This window comes from Chelonia mydas, chromosome 16 (genome assembly GCF_015237465.2).
Source record: "Chelonia mydas isolate rCheMyd1 chromosome 16, rCheMyd1.pri.v2, whole genome shotgun sequence".
Lineage (NCBI taxonomy): Eukaryota > Metazoa > Chordata > Testudines > Cheloniidae > Chelonia > Chelonia mydas.
Genome location: NC_057857.1, coordinates 4770145 through 4791646, shown reverse-complemented (window position 1 = coordinate 4791646; position 21502 = coordinate 4770145). Strand labels below are relative to the sequence as shown.

Here is a 21502-nt window from a genome sequence, read left to right as displayed (position 1 = left end):
TGAAACGATGTTAAGCGAATCCAATTTCCCCATAAGAATGAAAGTAAATGGGGGGGGGGGGCGCTAGGTTCCAGGGAAATTTTTTTTTGCCATACAGTCCAGTCCAGTCCTGTAGTTGGGAGGTGCCCCCGCCTTACCCCACACAGGCACAGCCCCTGGCACTGGGGACAAGGAGGCAGGCAAGGAGGCTGAAGGTGCTGGAGGCTAGGAGAAGCATGTTGCACAGCAGTAGCAGCGTCCCCTACTCTGCAAGCACCAGGGGCGGGGGGCTCAACCCTCGGCCCGCCCACTCCGCCCCTTCCCCCAAGCCCCCACCCTTCACCCGCCTCTTCTTCCCCCCTCCTCCCCCTTTACTCCGCATGCCGCGTCCTCGCTCCCCCCCTCCCCCGCCTCCTGCCCATGGCAATCAGCTGGTTTGTGGTGTTCAAGAGGCGGGGGGGAGGGGGAGCCTGCGCGCCATGTCCTCGCTCCTCCCCCGCCCCGAACACCGCAAGCCAACTGACTGCCGGGGGGAGGAGTGGGAGGGCGCTGATCCGTGGGGTCTGACGGCGGGCGGGAGGCACTGGGGGGGGCACAGGGGAGCTGATGGGGGGCTGCCAGCTGTGGACAAAGCAAGCAACCAAACGACGTTATAGTTAAGCACTGCACAACTTTAAATGGAGCATGTTCTGTAACTGAGCAGGGACGTAAGACTGAAACAACGTTAAGTGAGAGGACGTTAAGTGGGGAGTTACTGTAGTTGCAAAGAGTTCTTTAAGAAATAGTTCCTAGGTTATAGTCCAATGTCCAAATCTCATATTCAGGGCGTACCAGCATAACTGGGACCTCAGTCTTGCGACTCAAACTTCTCCTGATGAAGCCTAAGCAGATCTGAGATGACAGAATCAGGACCCAAGGATCTTTTATACAATTTCGTGTCCTCTTTGACAAGTTGGGAGTTCCTCCGCGAACAAAAGGTAATTAGGATGACTTTGAAGGAGGTCCATCACTGGTACTTAGCTATAGAATTAACAGAAGGCAATCTGCTTCTTCCTCCACCATTCACAGTACATTTCAAAGAGAGATGAATACTGAGATATCCCATGTTTACAATTCATTTAAATGCTAGGATGTTTTTTTGGTCTCTGAACTATCAAAATACAGCACAGGCAGGGACTGTTGATTACATTGTGGACCCTACTCATATGTATGTAAATACACAAAAACACAAACATCTCCCCACATATCTTTTGAGGGTTATTTTGAAGGGTGTTTAACCCTTTCTAGGCATGCATCACAGACCCTTTACACAACCAGGTAGAAACACTTGTCCCCATCCTCTCTCGCTTTCCCTTACCATTGGCACCACTACACCTCACTTAGCAAGCCAGGTTAAAGCACTGGGTGACCCCTGCTCAATTAAGGCATACAGTAGAACCTCAGAGTTATGAACTGACCGGTCAACCACACACCTCATTTGGAACCGGAAGTACACAATCAGGCAGCAGCAAAGACAAAAATAAAAAGCGAATACAATACAGTACTGTGTTAAATGTAAACTACTAAAAAAAATAAAGGGAAAGCAGCATTTTTCTTTTGCATAGTAAAGGTTCAAAGCTGATTTAAGTCAATGTTTAGTTGTAAACTTTTGAAAGAACCACCATAATGTTTTGTTCAGAGTTACGAACATTTCAGAGATACAAACGACCTCCATTCCCGAGGTGTTTGGGACGCTGAGGTTCTACTACATTAAGTACAGTTCTGCTGCCCCTTATTCTTACATTCAGATAATCACATTTCATTACCCCCAAGACTAAAGTGAATCGTTACCCAAAACACCCAAAATTGATCCCTTTGGCAGAGCAGGTTGGTCTGCTGATCACCTAGGCAAAGTAGGTGAATCTATGCAAATATGTTCTGAAGTCTTTTCCCACAGTTCATCACTAGATGGCAAAGGAGAGCTCACTCAGACCACAGCTTACATCCTCCCCACAGCCAAGAATTTGTTGTTCTGGCAAATAACGCTCGTTATTGCACCAGTTCTATTATTTCTGCACAGAGGGTCTTCAGAAATCCACTGCTGCTGGCACAAACCTGTGAGCTAACTATATCGGTTCTTCACTAACCACCCTAGGTGCATCATAAGTGATCCTGTTTATTGGCCTGATAATTCTGTCATGCCTATTGAGAGTGAGCGTTGCAGGAGCAGCAGGAACTTCTCCTTGGGCTAGGAATGGTGAAGGTTCCCTTGAGAGTCACTCAATAAAAGGCTAACATAGGCTTCTCCATCTCTTCATAGAATCACAGAAATGTAGGACTGGAAGAGACCTTGAGAGATCATCTAGTCCAGTCCTCTGCACTCATGGCAGGACTAAGTATTATCTAGACCATCGCTGACAGGTGTTTGTCTAGCCTGCTCTTAAAAACGTCCAGTGACTGAGATTGCACAACCTCCATGTAATCTGCTTCTGTGCTTAGTTACCCTTAAAGTTAGGAAGTTTTTCCTAATGGCCAACCTAAATCCCCCTTGCAGCAATTTAAGCCCATTGCTTCTTGTCCTGTTCTCAGTGGATAAGAACAATTTATCACCCTCCTCTTTATAACAACCTTTTATGTACTTGAAGACTTATGTCCCCTGTCAGTCTTCTTTTCTCCAGACTAAACAAACACAATTTTTTCAATCTTGCCTTACACGTTGTGTTTTCTGGACCTTTAATCATTTTTGTTGCTCTACTCTGGACTTTCTCCAATTTGTCTGCATCTTTCTCGAAGTGTGCTGCCCAGAACTGGACACATTTCAGATTTTGGGGAGGGAGGGACAACTTTAACTGTGATTCCAAGGGCTACTTAGGCACTTGAAAACTCTAGGGTTTTTTTTTCAGATAATAACAGAAATTAGTTGATAGGAGGACTGTATCTAATTCCTATATAAAAAAAGATGATTACATAAATATTAGACCCACTCAGCTCTAATACTAACATGTTCTCATATCTTGTGTCAAGTCAGTTAAGGGACACTGGTCAGGTTTAAAATGTTAATGTATATTCTTTGTTACTAACTCTTGAATACAACTATTGAAACAATTGGAGAAAAATCTGGATGACTGTCTATCACTTTTTTGCAGTTCATCAAGCTTGGAACAGAGCATTTAACTTTGGAACCATCCTAGTAGGGCAGCAGTTCTCAAACTGTGGGTCGGGACCCAAAAGTGGGCCGTAGCCCCATTTTAATGGGGTCACCAGAGCTGGTGTTAGAATTCCTGGGGCCAAAACTGAAGCCTGAGCCACACCACTCAGGGCTGGGGGGTTCAGCCCTGGGTGGTGGGGTCAGGTTACAGGCCCCCACTCGGGGTGTCAGGGCTCTGGCAGGCTCATGCTTTGATGGTCCCCCCTCCTGGGGCCATGTCATGATTTTTGTGATCAGAAGGGGGTTGCGGTGCAATGAAGTTTTAGAACCGCTGTACTAGGGCAAGGCCCAGTGAGTTTATACTGCACCTGCCTGGAGCTCTAGGGGTGTCACCTCACTACAGATAATAGACTAGAAACTAATCTTAAACAGGAGTGAAACTGACAATTTCAAGTCACTTTCACAGTATTGCCAACCCCAAATGTTCAAAAATCATGAGATTGGCTTTAAAATCATGAGATTATGTACAAATGATAGCTGTGGGGTTCTTTTCATCGCCTTCTGCTTCTTGAGCCTGTCGGGTGCACTGGGGTCACATTCTGAAGCTTTCTCCACAGCCACAAGGACTAGAACCTTCATTTTTCTTTAAGACTGAAGGCTGAAATCATCACATATCACTTGACTCCAGAAGCTGGGGCTTTAAAGGAAAACAATTATCATGACACAGTCATGAGCCTTGGTAACACGGCTTTTACCTCTGTGTAAAGGCTCATTACTTTCCAGACGGCTCTTAAACACAACACGTCAGCGACTGAGTTGTAGTTCTCACGGGAGAATATTTAAAACCAAACACCAAGAAAATTCTATATTTTAAAGTTGAGGAAAAAACCTGATACTCCTGTGGTATATCTGGGCCGCTGCAGGCAGGAAAGGAAAATCAACAGGCACAGGAGCTCTGGGCAGCTCTTCCTCTAGAAAGAAAGTTGGAGAGTCAAATCTTCGAGTCCTTTATCCAGTAGAACTTCTATTGCTGTCAGTATCTCCACTCATAGATATTAACATGTGCTTAATAACTATACACTTCATACTTAAATATCTGAGCCATCTTATTCAGGGCTACACATTTTATACATATTGGCTCAGGGACTACATTTTCTGACATATTCTAAACAGTGATGCGCACACAGCTGATACCCAGTGAATAATACAGCTCATAACAATAATCGTTAACTTTATGGACTCTTTTCAGAGTAACAGCCGTGTTAGTCTGTATTCGTAAGAAGAAAAGGAGTACTTGTGGCACCTTAGAGACTAACCAGTTTATTTGAGCATGAGCTTTCGTGAGCTACAGCTCACTTCATCGGATGCATAGCATATCGTGGAAACTGCAGAAGACATTATATACACACAGTTACCAGCAGGAGAGTGGGGTGGGAGGAAGTTTTGTTTCATGGTCTCTGTGTGTATATAATGTCTTCTGCAGTTTCCACGATATGCTATGCATCCGATGAAGTGAGCTGTAGCTCACGAAAGCTCATGCTCAAATAAACTGGTTAGTCTCTAAGGTGCCACAAGTACTCCTTTTCTTTTTATGGACTCTGTGGATGCAATTTCTGTTCTTTGTTCTGGAGTTGCCCTGGATACAGCTGAAACCCTAAGAATTTGAGGCATAAACACATCTGAGACTTATATGAGACTTTCTGATTCCTTCCTTTTCTCGAACTCAGAAGAAAACATGATAAAACAAAATGGTTTTTAGTTAAAATGTAAAATTGCCCAGCAGCCATCTGCCAGCTTGGGGCAGAACTTGCCACCCCTTGGGAGTCAAATGATCTCCTCTCATCTGACTCTCATTCTCCATCCTTCCTGACCTCCGTGCTGCTTTTCACACTGTCAACCAGGACAGCCATCCTGGGTCCGTTTGCTGGAGTCTCAGAGAACTTGGCCACCTTGGTTTTCCTCCCATCTATCAGAGTCCTCTTTTTTTGCAGCATGCAGCAGAGAAAGAGACTGGTGTGCTGGATAGGGAGCTAGCCCGGAAAGATCTGGGTTCTACTCCCTGGCCATGGACTTTCTGTGTGACCTCAGGCCAGTGCCTTAGGGACAGAGTTTCAAAGGCTTTTGGGCACCCAAAGATGCAGCTAGGCATCTAGTGGGGTTTACAAAGCACCCAGTCTTCTAGGCGCTTTTGAAAATCTCACTAGGTGCCTTTGAAAATCTGGCCTTTAGTCTGCGTGTGCCTCAGTGCCCTATCTGTGCAATGGGGATACAGCCCTGCTCTACCTCAACGAGGGGCTGGGAGGAGAAAAAGGTTAGAGATTGTGAGGAGCTCAGATACTATGGTGATAGGGGCCAAATAAGTACCACAGATAGAGTGGGAACTTCTCTATACCACAGCTCTCCCTTCCCCTGGTTTTGCCCCTTATTTTCACCTATACCCCCAAACCTCCCCCTTTTCTGAATGTAACCTTGGCTCAGGGGGTTTGGCTGTATTTTTTCTGAGTCCCCTGCATTCACTCTAAAACAATCCCCCCTCCCCCCCCCCACACACACACACACCAGGGATTTGTGTTTTACAGGCTAGACTTCTAGATCCTTAATTTAATCACCAGTCCTTTCTTATCTTAATCACCCTGCCTCTGTTTGTGAACAAAATACTGACGCCCTGCCCCAGGGGCACCTCTCCTCTGCAGAACTTACATTTCATACTAAGGGCTTGTCCACACGGGCAATTTACAGCGCTGCAACTTTCTTACTCAGGGGTGTGAAAAAACACACCCCTGAGCGCAGCAAGTATAGAATCACAGAATCTCAGGGTTGGAAGGGACCTCATCTAGTCCAAACCCCTGCTGAAAGCAGGACCAATCCCCTGAGCCCTAAACGGCCCACTCAAGGATTGAACTCACAACCCTGGGTTTAGCAGGCCAATGCTCAAACCACTGAGCTATCCCTCCCCCCAAAGCACCAGTGTAGACAGTGCCCCAGTGCTGGGAGCTATGCCCCCTCGTGGGGGTGGTTTTTTAGAGCGCTGGGAGAGCTCTCTCCCAGCACTGCGCCGCGACCACACAAGTCACGCTAGCGTTGCCAGTGTAGACCAGCCCTAATGCTGTGCTGTAGTTAAGAGCTCCACCTGGGAACTTGCACACCTCCTGTATGAAAGCTTGGGGGGGGGAGGGGGCTCCTGCCCCTCGCCCGCTCCCAATTGGTGCCCCTCTTGTGATCTTATCAGTTCTGAATAGAATGGAAGAAGTGCTTCTCATGTCTTACTTGTAACATGCCTGGTGTTTGCTTTTTTTGCAACAGTGTTACACTGTTGACCCATATTTAATCTGTGATCCATTAGAACCCCCAGATCCTTGTCTGCAGTACTCCTTCCTAGGCAGTCATTTCCCATTTAGGATTTTGTGCAATTGATTATCCTTCCTATGTGTTGTAGGCCTTGCTGGAGCCCAGTGCATAGTTGACAGGATGAACCAAAGTAGCTTGGTGGTAGCAGAATAGTAACACACCAGGGTATGTCTTCACTAGCAATGTTAACGCGGCACCCAGCGTTTCCCAGGGCTGCAAAAAAACCACCCCCACGAGGGGAGTAGCTCCCAGCGCTGGTGCACTGTCTGCACTGCCACTTTACTGCGCTGAAACTTGCAGCGCTCAGGGGGCGGGGCGTGTTTTTTCACACCCCTGAGCGAGAAAGTTTCAGCGCTGTAAAGTGGCAGTGCAGACAAGGCCTAGGTGGCTGCCAACCAACTAAGCACATTCCTGACCTGCGAGGATAGGGCAGGAACTCTCAGAGTTCTCAAGTCCTGTGTAAACACATTCCAAGGAGAAGGTACGGGGGACACAGACCTCTCATAAGATAGGAGGGGATAACAGGATAATGGATGAGGATGTTTTGTTTGAACTAGCAGGTACAAGGTAAAGGATAATAATAAAAAGCATATGGATTGTAATATGTAACTTGTTTGTATCAATGTATAAAAGGAGAAGTCACAGGAAGGGCATCTTTGTGCTGGTCAAGGATAGGATTCTGGTGTGCTAATTGAACGGGTACCATTGTCACAAGCATACATGTGTTATGTAACTGTAGCTCCTATGGGGCACTAGCACCACGCTTTGTCTGCAATAAACCTGGCCGAGGGCCTTCACCACCAAACCAAGCCTGAGGTCTTTCTTTATGAATAACATCGAGGTCTGCTGAACCAGCGGGTTTGACAAGGTTTGGACGCACTGGGTAATGAGTAAGTGCGGTCCATAGGAGGTCAACAAAGAAAGTGGGGAAACATGGACTGGAATCTGTAAGGTTAGGGCAGAGACTATAGGCTTGCTATCAATAGGCATCCTTGAGTCTCGAGAGACCATTGGTATATTTGAAGAGACTGGAGTTGTCCCTGTCAGCCCAGACATATCAGAGACTCCTTTAGGATTGAGGGATATGAATGCAGTGGTGTCCACTTCATCTCGTACTCCAACAGCTTCTTCTGGGAATTCCCGGTGCACTGTGACATACTCTTGGTAGGGGTCTTCCTCCATGCTGAGGCCACACAGGCCAAGATCCGTCAGGGGCTGGACAGGCAGGTACCTAAGCAGCTGTTGGTCGAAGGACTGAAATATAAGAGTAACTTCAGAGGTGGTGTCAAGCCCTGCTTTACATTCTGCCCCTTCAATCCTCACAGTGACCTCTGCTTGAGGCCCTATCAGTCCTGGTGGGATTCTGGCTGGACAGTCCTTTCCAGGAGTACTTTCAAGCCCTGAGGGCCTGGGTGGCTCCTTTCCCAAGCCCTTTTGTCCCTTCCTCCATTCTTCCTAACTGGTCCTCCGCTTTCCATACACAAAGGCAGGATTTTTTTTCAATATGACACTTGGCAGCACAGTGTCCATCCTGGCCACCCTGCAGCAGAATTGTCCTTTCCGTCTTTCGTCCTGGTGGGATGGTGGCTCTGAATGCTGACGTCTCCATTACCGCAATCAATAAGTAAAGCCCCTGCCCCCCAGTACGCTGGGCAGTGTCCTTTGCCTCCGTTTCCCACCTTGCAGTGTGAAAGTCCAGTGAACAAAAGTCTCTTTAACCCGTCGCTCCCTTTTTCCCTCCTCCGCATCCCACTCCCAGGTTGTGGCCCAAGGTCAGCAATGGCCCAGAGTCCAGTGGTGCATGTGGGTGGAATCACCTCTGGTCCCAACGCAGAGGGCGGCTGGGTTATGCCGTTACCTCTCGCTGCGCAGCACAGCCCCGCCACTGCTTCTGCGGCCACCACTGGTCACTGTTCACCATCACCACGACCACAGCCGCCAGCACGGCTGCCTCTGGCTGTGAGCCTTTGTTCTGAGGCTGCCCCCCTCAGATCAGTGCTGTGATTTCAGCAACACCATCTCCACAGCCGGTGTAAGGCTCTGCCCCCACACTAGTTTATCAGTGATCTCACCTCTCGTGACCACAGAGAAAGAACCAAGACTCTCAATTGAGTCTAACCAGCTCTGTCTTTAAACCCTGGAGGGAGAGAGTCAAATGGCTCCTAGGACCCTTTAAACAGGTCTAAAACACCAGGTAGAAATACCGGTCCCCCACCCTCTCTCTTTCCCTTGCCTTTGGCACCATGACACCCTGCTCAGCAAGTGAGGTTCATGTCAGGAAGACACCCGGCCCCACAATTAGGGCATATTAAGCACAGTTCTGCTGCCCTTAATTATACAGTCCGGATAATAACATTCCATCACCCCTGTGCACAAGACTAAAGTGAAGCTTACCCAGAAAAGCTACTTTGGCAGAGCAGGCTGGTTTGCTGATCACTTAGGCAGAGTAGTTGTGTCTATGCATCTATGTTCAGCTCCTGAAGTCTTTTCCCCCAGTTCCTCGCTAGATGGCAGAGGAGAGCTCACTCCAACCACTGATTACAACTGAGTCACTCGGGCTCGCCATCATATATCCGGGTGATATGGTGATGGGCGAAGTATCTGTGTTTATCATAGAAGTAAACGGCTCCTGCCTCCTCAGTCGCTGTGGCACACCCAGTAGTTTGTTGTCACCATTACACAATCCATCTCTACTAATACACACCGGAGAGTTTCTGGGAACACTTAGTCTTTTACTCTTGAAACATTTCATCCAGAAGGTTCCCAGCCTCTGTGAACCATCACGCTGGAGCCTAACAGAGCATTCCACCTTCCTTGACTTGATCAATGTTTTGGAAGTTCGTGCTCGTTGCAAAACCACCCTGTGCTATTTGCTTATGATATGTGAGGTTATATTTTTCTCGCAACAAAAGACACTATCAGTAACACACTCCCAGGGATGCACATTTTTGGCGTAGATTAATGTTTTAAGTGAGACATTTCTTAGCAGAAAACACTTCTATGAAAAATCTGATTTTTTTTTAACAATTAGGAGATGCTAATTAAAGAGACAAGTACAATACCTCCACCCGAGGAATGTCAAGCTATAAAATAAGAAGAAACTATGGACCTGGGAATGTGTGCACAAAAATCTGATTTAAATCTTAAAATCTGATTCATTGTGGAAGAAAGAACCCTTCTTTTTTCACCCTAAAATCCGAGTTTTGCAAACATCTCAGAACCTCTCAGGGTCTTCTGGGAGTTTCCCTGTGCTCCCCTTCGTTAGCTATATGATGTGTTTCCCTGTGTGCCCTTTTGTTAGCGATATGATGCTGGTTAGCCCCTGGGCCCCTATGCCATTTGTCTCCGAAACACTGCAGGTGCACTGGCTACACCGCAGGCTTTGGTTTGTGTACGGAGTTTTCAAAATCCTGCTCTGCTGCCCCCTGGCGATATGCTTGGGACATGTCAAGTTTTGTAAAATTCACCTTTCCCGCAAGTTTACAAGTATTTGGAATTGGATACTTACCCACCCCCAACCCAGGGTTTTGGGTGACAGAATAATTCCTACCAATTCTTACACTTCCAGAATTTTCTGAAACTCAAAATTAAATTAATTCCCACTTTTAAACATCTTCTCTTGGCTGCTCACAAATGATACAGGACAGACAAACCTCTGGAAACACAGGGCTGGCATTTTCAGTCACACACAGCCTTGCTACTCCAGCAGTTACTAATCCCAGTGTTAGCTGCAGAGTTCTGTTCTACTGTTAATCCCCCCATCTGCACACAACAAAATTCATTCCGCACTTGGACATAAAAAACCAGAAGGAACACTGACAGGCTGTATTCTATCAGTATCTCTATCTCCCATCCAGATCCCTTGATCACTACGGTCTGAGGGCCCCTCCACCAAACTCTCCAACACCCTTCCCTAAGCACTGACAGAGGCCAGCTCACCCTGGGGCCTGTGTCACAGTTCCAAGTTCTCTGCATGCCTGCCCCCTCCATGTCCCCTCCTTTAGGCCTCAGGCCTCTCTCTGTAGGTAGAGACCCACGTCCCTCTCCCCCATTATGGGGATTTAGGCTCACAGTCCCCCTGCAATTCACTGTGACTAGCCCAACAGGTCTGGCCTGAGTCCAGCATCTGCAGTTCACTCTCTCCCCAGGGGCTATGACAGGGCTATCAGCAACCAGCCAGCTCTCACTGAGCACAGGACAGTTATTTTGGAGAAAAGCATTCCAGAGAAAACATATAATAAACAACAAAGAATCTACCGCTTACCGGCTGTCCCCCATCTCCTCCATGGAGCCGCCCGCAGGGGCCAGTCCTGCAAACCCTTCCAGGGTTTTGCCCTCTTGGTTACAATCCCAGATCAGTTCTTTCATCCAGTGATGGTCAGTCTGCCAGTTCGGGCTCACCTTTTGTACCGCCAGCTCTTTCTTTGTCTGCTGGGCCCCTGGCCCTGGTCTGAACCAGTCTGTGCAATTCTCCACAGAGAATTCTGGAGCTCACCACCAGTCCAGGGTTCTGCAGTAATTACCCCCCACTGACTGGAGGACGCTGGATAACCGGCCCCCATGTCCTACCTCACAAAGACCCATACAGCCATTGGTTGATTTATGGATGGGCTCGGGGGGGCGGGACCCTTTTAGGGGCTCCCTTACTTCTGTGTTATGCAAAGGCAGCATGGAGGCTGTGTTCTGGCCCGCCTTACTCCTCACGGTCCCTTCTTGCTCAGCTGCATGACACGTTCCATCCTGGGTTCATCCTGCAGTGGGTCCTGAAGCTGTGTGGTACTCAGGACACCAAACTGGGCTGGGGAGCCAGGCTCCACCACCGTCTGTGTGCTCCTGCCCCAGTGCATGCTACCCAGGCGGGCCCCTGCTGCTCAGCAGGGACCCGGGCAGCTGCACCAGCCAGCCAGTTTAAGATGCCAAAGGATACCACTGGCACTCTTACAGGGGCTGCACTGCCTCTGGGCTGGCGCTACCAGGGGTGAGTGCAGCAGTGTAGCCCCCCTGTGGGTGCACTCTTGGATATGCTCCCGGTATGGGGAGGGCCTTGCAACAAGGGATACAGGACTGGGGGCCCCTGTGCACCTGGACCTGGCTTTCTACAGAGCCCATAGGGGCCCACTCCCTAATCCTGCCTGAGTCCAGCTCTGGGGAGAAGGCAGCAGCTCTCATCACCCCCTTCGTACAGTAGAGCAGCCCCTGGGACTAGAGGGCTCTGCAGGCAGGCTGCTGGGGACGGCATGGCCCAGTGACCAGGAAGCAGGATCCTAGGTTCTGTTTCTGGCTTGGATAGGTTAGCGTGCACACTGGGGTGCTGAGTGCAGGAGGTAGTTCCAGCTTGGCATAGGTGCCGACTCCGTGGGTCCTGCGGGGCTGAAAATTAGTGGGTGCTCTGCACCCACCAGCAGCCAAGCTTCCCCCTCCCCTTGTCCTTCCCCCTCCTGAACATGCCACTTCCCCTCTCCCTCCCAGCACTTCCCCCGCTGCCTAACAGCTGTTTGGCGGCACTTAGAACTTTCCGGGAGGGAGGGGGAGGAGTGGGGTCACAGCACGCTCAGGGGAGGAGTCAGAGAAGAGGCGGAGCGGGGACTTTGGGGAAGGGGGTGGAATTGGGGCAGGGTGAAGGCGGTGCAGGGGTGGGGCCGTGGGGATGGGGTTGAGCATCCATGGGGCAGAGGGGAAGTAGGCACCTATGCAGTTTGGCCCAGCTCTCTGTCTTCCCCCGCTAGGAAGTAAGTGCTCCTGCTCCATGTGAAAAGGAGAGACCCTGGGGCCACGTTCAGGCTCCAGAAAGTGTGAGTGGTGGGGGCAGAGCCAGGTCCAGCTCGTTGCTTTCTTTATGAGCTCCCTTAACAGGAGCAGGTGGGTGAAGAGGGTTTTATTTAGACTGTGAGTTCTTCAGCAATGACTGTGTCTCACTCTGTCTGTACAGCGCCTGGCACAATGGGGCCCTGATCTCAGCTGGAGCCTCTAGATTCTACTGCAACAAATAATAACAACCACAGCAGCAGCAGCAAGGAACGGGTGGGGACTTGACTCCATCAACCACGCATGCGGGCCGGCAGAGCTGAGCCTGCCGAGGAAGGAGGCAGTAATTAACTCTTGGGGTAGACATACAACCAACGCATGTGCCTTCTGATGCTGAACCCCAATTCCTTCCCTGGGATGCCCCGTGGGTGGCCCAGCAGCCCACTCTCCTGGCTGTGGGCTGCGTCCTTGTGGCACAGTCTTCGCCCTTCATTACAAGGGGGAGGGCAACCAGCTGGGTGAGGTACTGCAATAAACGAGTGCTTCAGGCCAAGGGACTCAAGTCAAGACACAAACGCGAGTAGAGAAGGAGCCCTGCGTGTGACTCTGTCGGCTAGACCGGAGACAGGCAGGTCACGAGGCAACAGCTGAAATAGCTACAAATGCCAAAGAAGCCAAATTTCTTTCTACAGCATCTGGACGAGCTGGCCACTTCCAAGGGGGATCCTGCAGCTGCAGAACCAAAGTAAACACGGGGCCTCGCTCAGGCTCACTTGTGGAAGTGAGCTCATTGGAGGGGTAGGGAAGGGGAAATGTGTGGGTTGGGAATGTCAGCAAAGAAAACAAACTTTCCACTGCTCTGGTCAGCAGCTTCAAGTGGGACGAGCTGAGGAATCATAAAATTGAGATGAGGTTTGTCTTTGAAACAGCTTGTGGGAAAGTCTGTGGCTGTTTGCCACTAGCAGCGGGGCAAGTTTCCATGCTGGGCTGCAGACGGACTCGCTGGACCCAAACAGGAGGATGTTTCCCAGGGTTTACATTCCAAGCAGTGGAAGGAGGCCAGCCCCCGCCCAGCCAGGCAAGGGCATTGCTGAAAAGTGTCCTGTTGGATTCACTGCACGTTAGTCACTCTCCGCGGCACTCCCCACCCCCACCCGAGCTTTGCCAGAGCTACCCTGCTCGCCAGCTCGGGAGCATGGCGGTCTGGCTCTGGCAGCTATTTTCAGCCCCAGCTCGGGTCCCTTTGTTCCCAGCACCACACAGAGCTGCAACTGGCTGCCAGAGCCGCAGAGTGATCTATGCTAGGGCTCAGGGGCACCAGAACAGGGTGGGCGAGGGGGCCGTGGCCCTTCCACTTTTTACTGGCCGTAAGGGCAACCGATGGGGGAGAGGGAGCAGAGAGGAGCAAGCGGGGGGCAAGGTCTGGGGAGAAGAGGTGGTGCAGGAGCGGGGCCTCGGGGCAAGGGGGTGCGAGGGCAGGGGCTTGGAGGGAAGCAGCAGCGCAGGTCCAGGGGCATGGTTCGGGTTCCTGTGGCCCCCCACTTTTCGGGACCTTCTGCCACTCCTGCTAGGGCTCCCAATGTTGTATCCATTTGTCAGCAGCATCCATTCCTGGTCTGGCTACAGGCAACTCCATAGTGCCAGACCCTTTCCACTACCTCCCCACTGCTCTCAGGGGTCTCCCATGGCACTTTTTGCTGAGATGCCTTTTACAGTTCCTGAGAGTTTGAGGAATCTTCCTCTCTCATGCCTCAGCTTCGGGGCACTCGGAGTAGAAACTGTCTCTCTGCCCCAGGCCCCCTGGCCACTGCTTTGGCGTTCCTTATTCTCTGGATGCCCAACATGAGACACCCAGGGTCTGATTCGCAGAAGTGCTGAGCATAACATCAACGGGAGCGCTGCTCTGAACATACAAAGAGCAATAAAATGCTAAATTCTCTGAAAAATCCAGCCCCAAATGTCTCAAGTTGGACACCCAAAATTAGTGGATGCTTTTGACAATTTTGATATGAATGTCTCTGTGCCTCCACTCCCCAGCTGTAAAGTGGGGATAATTCCATCCCGCCCCCCCACCTCACAGGGGTGTTGTAAATATCAATTCATTAACGTTTGTGACGCACTCCGATACTGTGGTGAGAGCAATGTGACGCTGGATGGAATCTGGGGGACACATGAGGCTATTATGAATATCAGTATTGTAAAATTGTAATGAGTTATGCCAGATAGGCCATGTAAAGTATCTGCAAAAAATGTTATAATGTGCCAGATATGATCATCTCATTTATGTGTTTGTATCATCTTTGGATTATGTGTTATAGATGTGTATGTCTGTCTGTCTGTATTTCAAACTTGTGCTATGCTTCTGGGTGACACTCCCAGACAGTTTGGTATCAGCACTGCCTGGCCTGCTTGATGACACAATGAGGACCATTAGCTACACAACTGACCCACTGAGAGAAGGCGGATACACCTTGTGACTCAGCCAGGCATGCAGGGGCCTGCCTATGGACAGAACTCTGCGGGTGTGTCTACACGGGCAGAATTACAGCGCCGGCAGTTCCAGCGCCGCTCAGAGAGCGCTGAAGGGAAACCGCGGGTTGTGTGTTCACACTGTCAGCTGCCTGCACAATAGCGTGTTCACACTTGCAGCAGTATTCGGAGTGGTGCACTCTGGGCAGCTATCGCACAGAGCACCTCTTCCTCTTCTGCTGCTAAGAATTGTGGGAAGGCAGAGGGGGTTGTGCGGCATCCTGGGTCCTGTCCCAATGCCCCGCGATACATTGCTTCGCATCCCAGCAATCCCTGGGCTTCCATCTGCGTTTGGTGCCATCTTTCAATGGTTGGCGTCCTGCGCGCCCTGCCTCTTTCGGTCTGCAGGAATGGGTCCCGCACTGTTGGCCAATATGCTGCTCGCTCTCACTAACGCGTCACGAGTGGCAGTGGAGTTATTCCTTGAACTACAAAGGCAAGAGGAGTGTGACATTGATCTCGCCATGCGTAGCAGCTAGGACACGAGATTGCTTGTGGCATTCAGGGAGGTGCTGACCACAGTGGAACGCCGCTTTTGGGCTCGGGAAACAAGCACTGATGCACGTCTGGGATGACCAGCAGTAACTGCAGAACTTTCGGATGAGGAAATCCACACTCATGGGACTGTGTGATGAGGTCGCCCCAGCCCTGTGGCACAAGGAGACAAGAATGAGAGCTGCCCTGCTGGTGGAGAAGCACATGGCGATCGCACTGTGGAAGTTGGCTACTTCAGACAGCTACCGATCAGTCGCTAACCAGTTCGGACTGGGAAAGTCGACCACTGGACTCGTGTTGACGGAAGTGTGCAGGGCCATTAATCACATCCTGCTCCGAATGTCTGTGACTCTGGACAACATGCGTGACCTTGTGGATGGCTTTGTACAAATGGGCTTCCCTAACTGCGGATGGTTGATAGATGGCACACATATTCCAATTCTGGCACCAGACCACCTAGCCACCAAGCACATTAATTGCAAGGGTATTTCTCTATGGTTCTCCAGGAGCTTGTGGATCACCGTGGGTGTTTCACGAAGATTAATGCAGGCTGGTCCGGAAAGGTGCATGACACTCGTATCTTTTGGAACGCTAGCCTGTTCAGGAAGTTACAAGCAGGGACTTTTTTCCCGGACCAGAAGATCATCATAGGGGAAGTCAAAATGCCCATTGTGATCCTGGGAGATCGTGCCTACCTCTTAATGCTGTGGCTTATGAAGCCATAAACGGGGCACCTTGACAGCAGCAAAAAGCAGTTCAACAACAGGCTGAGCAAGGGCAGAATGACTGGAGTGGGCTTTTGGCCATTTAAAGGCCCTCTGGCACTGCCTATATGGGAAGCTGGACCTGGCCCATGACAATATTCCTATGCTTATAGCCACGTGCTGTAAGCTCCGTAATATTTGTGAAGGGAAGAGTGAAAGCTTCACTCAGGGCTGGACCACTGAGGCTCAGTTCCTGGAGGCTGAATTGGAACAGCCAGAGACCAGGGCTATTAGAGGGGTGCAGCGCGGGGCCATAGGGATCAGGGATGCCTTGAGGCAGCAATTTGTGGCTGAAATCCACTAATATTCGTTGCTATGCTGGGGAGTGCAGCGCTTGTAATGCTAGGAGGGGATGGTGACTGGTGCAGACAAGGCACTATGAAGGCTTAAGAAAACTGCCTGTTGCTTTGCAGGGCTCTGTTTGCTTTCAGACCCAAACAATTATTTTATTAAAAAAACAGCAACTGGAGGAGAGAGACAAACAAAAAAACACATCAGCACTGTGGGAGGTTGGTGGAAGGGAGGATCGCAGGAGGAGGTGGGGTCCCAGGACAGTTAAAGATTTGTGTATGCCCAGGTATCCTATGCAACCTTGTCCTTGGGAGTACAGTGCCGCGGGGAATGTACTTCAGCAGGGCTAAACTGCAGAGGGACGGGTGTTGAGTGCAGTGGGTACCGGGAGTCCGCAGGGCTGGACTGTGACAGGCAGCAGTGGAAAGCAGCAGGTACAGACTGGAGCCAGGAAGTTGATAAGAGTGTGTTGGCGGTCTCTGGGGGGCACTTGGAAAAGAGTTTTGCGACAGCAGCTGCAGGGGAGGGTGGGCGCGGGGTAGAGAAGAGCTCCTGGCTGCATGCATCTCCGAGTCATCTTCTGCCTCTGGGTCCCACTCCACAGCCTTCCCCAAGATTTCCTCCTGGCTCGGTCCACTCTCGACTGGCACACGAGCCACCGAAGTATCCACAGGGGCCTTCGCAGTGGAGGTGGGGTCGCCATTGAGTATCGCGTCCAGCTCTTCGTAGAGCCGGCAGCTCCTCGTGGGCACGGCCCCGGAGCAGCGGTTTGCCTCCCGCGCATTGTAGTAGGCGTTCCTCAGCTCCTTTACTTTGACCCCGCACTGCAGCGTGTCCCGGTCATGGCCCCTTTCTGTCATGCTTCGTGAAATGTGTCCGTAAGTCTCCTAATTCCTACGGCTGGAGCGCAGCTGGGACGGGACAGCCTCCTCTCCCCAAATGCCGATGAGGTCCAGCAGCTCGGCACTGCTCCAAGCGGGGGATCGCCTGGTGCATGGAGCAGGCCAGGCCACCTGGAAAGATGCGCCGAGGCCACTGCACGCGTCACCGAGCAGACAGGAAGGGGACTTTCAAAATTCCCAAGAAATGTCCGGGGTGGGGCTCACCTGAGGACAGGGCAGTGGAGTTCAAACCAATGACCAGAGAGGCGAGAACAGGCATTGTGGGGCACCTCCCGGCGGCCAATCGCAGCGCTGTCATCGACCAGGGTATCTACACTGGCCCCGCGGCGCCGTACCCCCAGCGCAGGAAGCTCGACGCCGCTCGTCGGGGTGGGTTTTTACAGCGCGACAATTGTGCAGTTTCTGCGCACTGAGTGGCGTGGCCGTGTGCTCCCCTCGGGAGTTACAGCGCAGAACCCTGCTTTACTGCCCAGAAACTTCCCAGTGTAGACAAGGCCTGAAGCTTCCAAGCCATGTGCTGGGCAGCTTGTGTTTGAAACAAAGGAAGCCCAAGCCGCATGGCAAAAGACTATAAAAGGCAGCTGCATCGACTCCATTTTGTCTCAATCCTGCTTCTTACCTCTGTAGGAACTTTGCTACAAACTGAAGCTCTGAACAAAGGCTGAATGACCCATCCAAGCTGTGGATGTGTTCCAGAGAGACTTTCAAGCCAACAAACTCACCAGTACCGCTAGGAACCTGATATATGGGCTTTGAAGTTTTTGTATGTATGTGACCGTTTTACCATTTAACAACTCTCTTCTTGTTCTTCTTTATAATAAACGTTTAGTTTTAGACACTAAAGGATTGGCTGGCAGTGTGGTATTTTGGGTAAGATCCGAACCTATACTGACCTGGAAATGTGGCTGACCCTTTGGGGTCAGAAGAACGTTATATATGTGAGCAGAGTTTTTTAAATAACTTCTCACTGTACTGAACCTAGGTGCTGAGTGGGAGCCAGAGAACGGGAATGTAGTAAAGGGGGCTGTGTGATTTCTTTTTTTGCTTCTTGATAACCAATGTGGGGGATCAGAAACACAGTTGTGACTGGTTGGGGAGTTTTAACTTCAGTGTTACCCACCAGTCTTCGGAGTATCTGCTCTCCCTTTTGCTGCCTGCCCTGACCTTGGCATTTCCAGTGAGGGCTGCCCCAGGCACCATGGGTCACAAGCAACATAGAAACACATGTGAGGAAATGAATAATTCTGTAGCCAGTGCAGGATCTGGAGGCTTTAAATAAGGCCTGGATCCAAACACTGAATGAGGAGGCTAAAAAGAAATATTGAATAACTATCCATTCACTGAATGAGGGTATGCATCCAGTGGAAAAAATAGTATAATATTATATAATAATGCAAGTGCACAGAGGGGTCAAATTAAGGTTGCATAAGCAGCCTTAATGGTGGAATTTCCTAAGTTGGCCAAAACTGGGCCGATTATCCTGGGGAAAGCAAAAGGCACACCCTTCACCTGAGGGCAACCCACCCTCCCAAATTTCCAGCCCCTGCACCAAAGCATGGAGGCACTAGAGTGTCTCATGAGAACATAAGAACGGCCAGACTGGGTCAGAACAAAGGCCATCTAGCCCAGTATCCTGTCTGCCGACAGTGGCCAGTGCCAGGTGCCCCAGAGGAAATGAACAGAACAGGGAATCATCAAGTGATCTCAACTAAATGGTTGTCAGAATTTTGTTTAACATGGGCAAAACAACATATCTTGCCTGATCTCATTCTCGGAAAAGGGTGCACCAGTTTGGCTCATGTAATCCCAGGCTTGACGAAAACCACCAGATATTGTGAGACTTGTGAAAAAATTCTGAAAGCTAGTTAGATTAGTCAGGACTAGTTAAATTAGCAACAAAAGAGGAGGCTGTTAGGAAAGAACACAGTAAAAATACATAAATATCTAACTCAAACACAGGGAGGCTGTGTTGGTCAGTATCTGAGTGTCTGTTGTGGGGACAGTTTGACAGTTTGACCGTGTGCTTGATTGGTTGTTTGCTTGAAAAGTGTGAATTGGGAGTGCTTTGTTCCAGGTGAGCCTTGAGTGGGCCTGACTGTCAGCTGCGAACCAGCTGAGCAGCCAACAGCAGAGAGGCTAACAGAGGGAGTTTGCCTGGGGAGAGCCCACTGAGGCTTACATCTTGCTGGCTTCTCTGAGTAGTTACTACAACTCCTGAGGAAGCTCGTAGAAGGAAGGTAACATGGATGGGGAGTGTTCAGCTGTTGTGACCTGCACTGGATGTGCCATGTTTGTCTTTCTTCCACAGGACAGAAGCGACTTTGTCTGTACAAAGTGCAAGCTGGTCTCCATATTGGAAGAGAAGGTTCAAGGTCTGGAGAAACAAGTATCGACCCTGCGTTACATAAGAGAAACTGAAGATTTCCTGGACAGATGTCAGGATATGCTTCAACGGACACAACGTTCTGAAGATTCAGAGCAGGCTGCACTGCGGGCACAGGAGGACAGTGAAGAAATTGGGCAGCATGTGACCTCCAGACGAAGAAAGGGGAGCATCCATGTACCAGCAGTGCAGATACAGGTAAGCAACCGTTTTCATGTTCTCTCCACAGGTACTAATGCAGAGAGTGGACTAGATGATACATCTGAGGGAAGGGAACAGAAGGAGACTCCGCCGATTGGAAGGCATGAGATGCAGTGTCCTAAGGTTGGGGGTTCGACGACCACCACTCCCAAGAGGAGGAGGTGGGTGGTGGTGGTCAGGGACTCTCTCCTCAGGGGGACTGAGTCATCTATCTGCCGCCCCGACCGGGAAAACCGAGAAGTCTACTGCTTGCCAGGAGCTAGAATTCACAATGTGACAGAGAGACTGCCGAGACTCATCAAGCCCTTGGATCGCTACCCTTTCCTGCTTCTCCACGTGGGCACCAATGATACTGCCAAGAATGACCTTGAGCGGATCACTGCAGACTACGTGGCTCTGGGAAGAAGAATAGAGGAGTTTGAGGCGCAAGTGGTGTTTTCGTCCATCCTCCCCGTAGAAGGAAAAGGCCGGGGTAGGGATCGTCGAATCGTGGAAGTCAAGGAATGGCTACACAGGTGGTGTCGGAGAGAAGGCTTTGGATTCTTTGATCATGGGATGGTGTTCCAAGAAGAAGGAGTGCTAGGCAGAGACGGGCTCCACCTAACGAAGAGAGGGAAGAGCATCTTCGGAAGCAGGCTGGCTAACCTAGTGAGGAGGGCTTTAAACTAGGTTCACCGGGGGAAGGAGACCAAAGCCCTGAGGTAAGTGGGGATGTGGGATACTGGGAGGAAGCACGAGCAGGAGAACACAAAAGGGGAGGGCTCCTGCCACATACTAAGAAAGCAGGACAAACAGCAAGTTATTTCAAGTGCTTATACACAAATGCACGAAGCCTGGGAAACAAGCAGGGAGAACTGGAAGTCCTGGCACAGTCAGGGAATTATGATGTGATTGGAATAACAGAGACTTGGTGGGATAACCCACATGACTGGAGTACTGTCATGGATGGATACAAACTGTTCAGGAAGGACAGGCAGGGCAGAAAAGGTGAGGGAGTTGCACTGTATGTAAGGGAGAAGTATGACTGCTCAGAGCTCCACTATGAAACTGCAGAAAAACCTGAGAGTCTCTGGATTAAGTTTAGAAGCATGAGGAACAAGGGTGATGTTGTGGTGGGAGTCTGCTATAGACATCCGGACCAGGGGGATGAGGTGGACGAGGCTTTCTTCCGGCAACTCACAGAAGTTAGTAGATCGCAGGCCCTGGTTCTCATGGGAGACTTCAATCACCCTGATATCTGCTGGGAGAGCAATACAGCGGTGCACAGATAATCCAGGAAGTTTTTGGAAAGTGAAAGGGACAATTTCCTGGTGCAAGCGCTGGAGGAACTAACTAGGGGCAGAGCTCTTCTTGACCTGCTGCTCACAAACCGGGGAGAATTAGTAGGGGAAGCAAAAGTGGATGGGAACCTGGGAGGCAGTGACCATGAGATGGTTGAGTTCAAGATCCTGACACAGGGAAGAAAGGAGAGCAGCAGAATACGGACCCTGGACTTCAGAAAAGCAGACTTTGACTCCCCCAGGGAACTGATGGGCAGGATCCCCTGGGAGAATAACGTGAGGGGGAAAGGAGTCCAGGAGAGTTGGCTGTATTTTCAAGAATCCTTATTGAGGTTACAGGGACAAACCATCCCGATGTGTAGAAAGAATAGTAAATATGGCAGGCGACCAGCTTGGCTTAACAGTGAAATCTTTGCTGATCTTAAACATAAAAAAGAAGCTTACAAGAAGTGGAATAT

General features: G+C 50.2%; 1 long non-coding RNA gene across 1 annotated transcript; it reads left to right on the top strand.

Moving 5' to 3' along the window:
- Positions 1-2280: 2280 nt before the first annotated feature.
- LOC122463154 lies at positions 2281-20579 on the top strand. The gene is made up of 3 exons (XR_006286217.1): positions 2281-2436; positions 12324-12326; positions 20560-20579. It is a non-coding gene; the product is annotated as an uncharacterized LOC122463154 (long non-coding RNA).
- Positions 20580-21502: the final 923 nt, after the last annotated feature.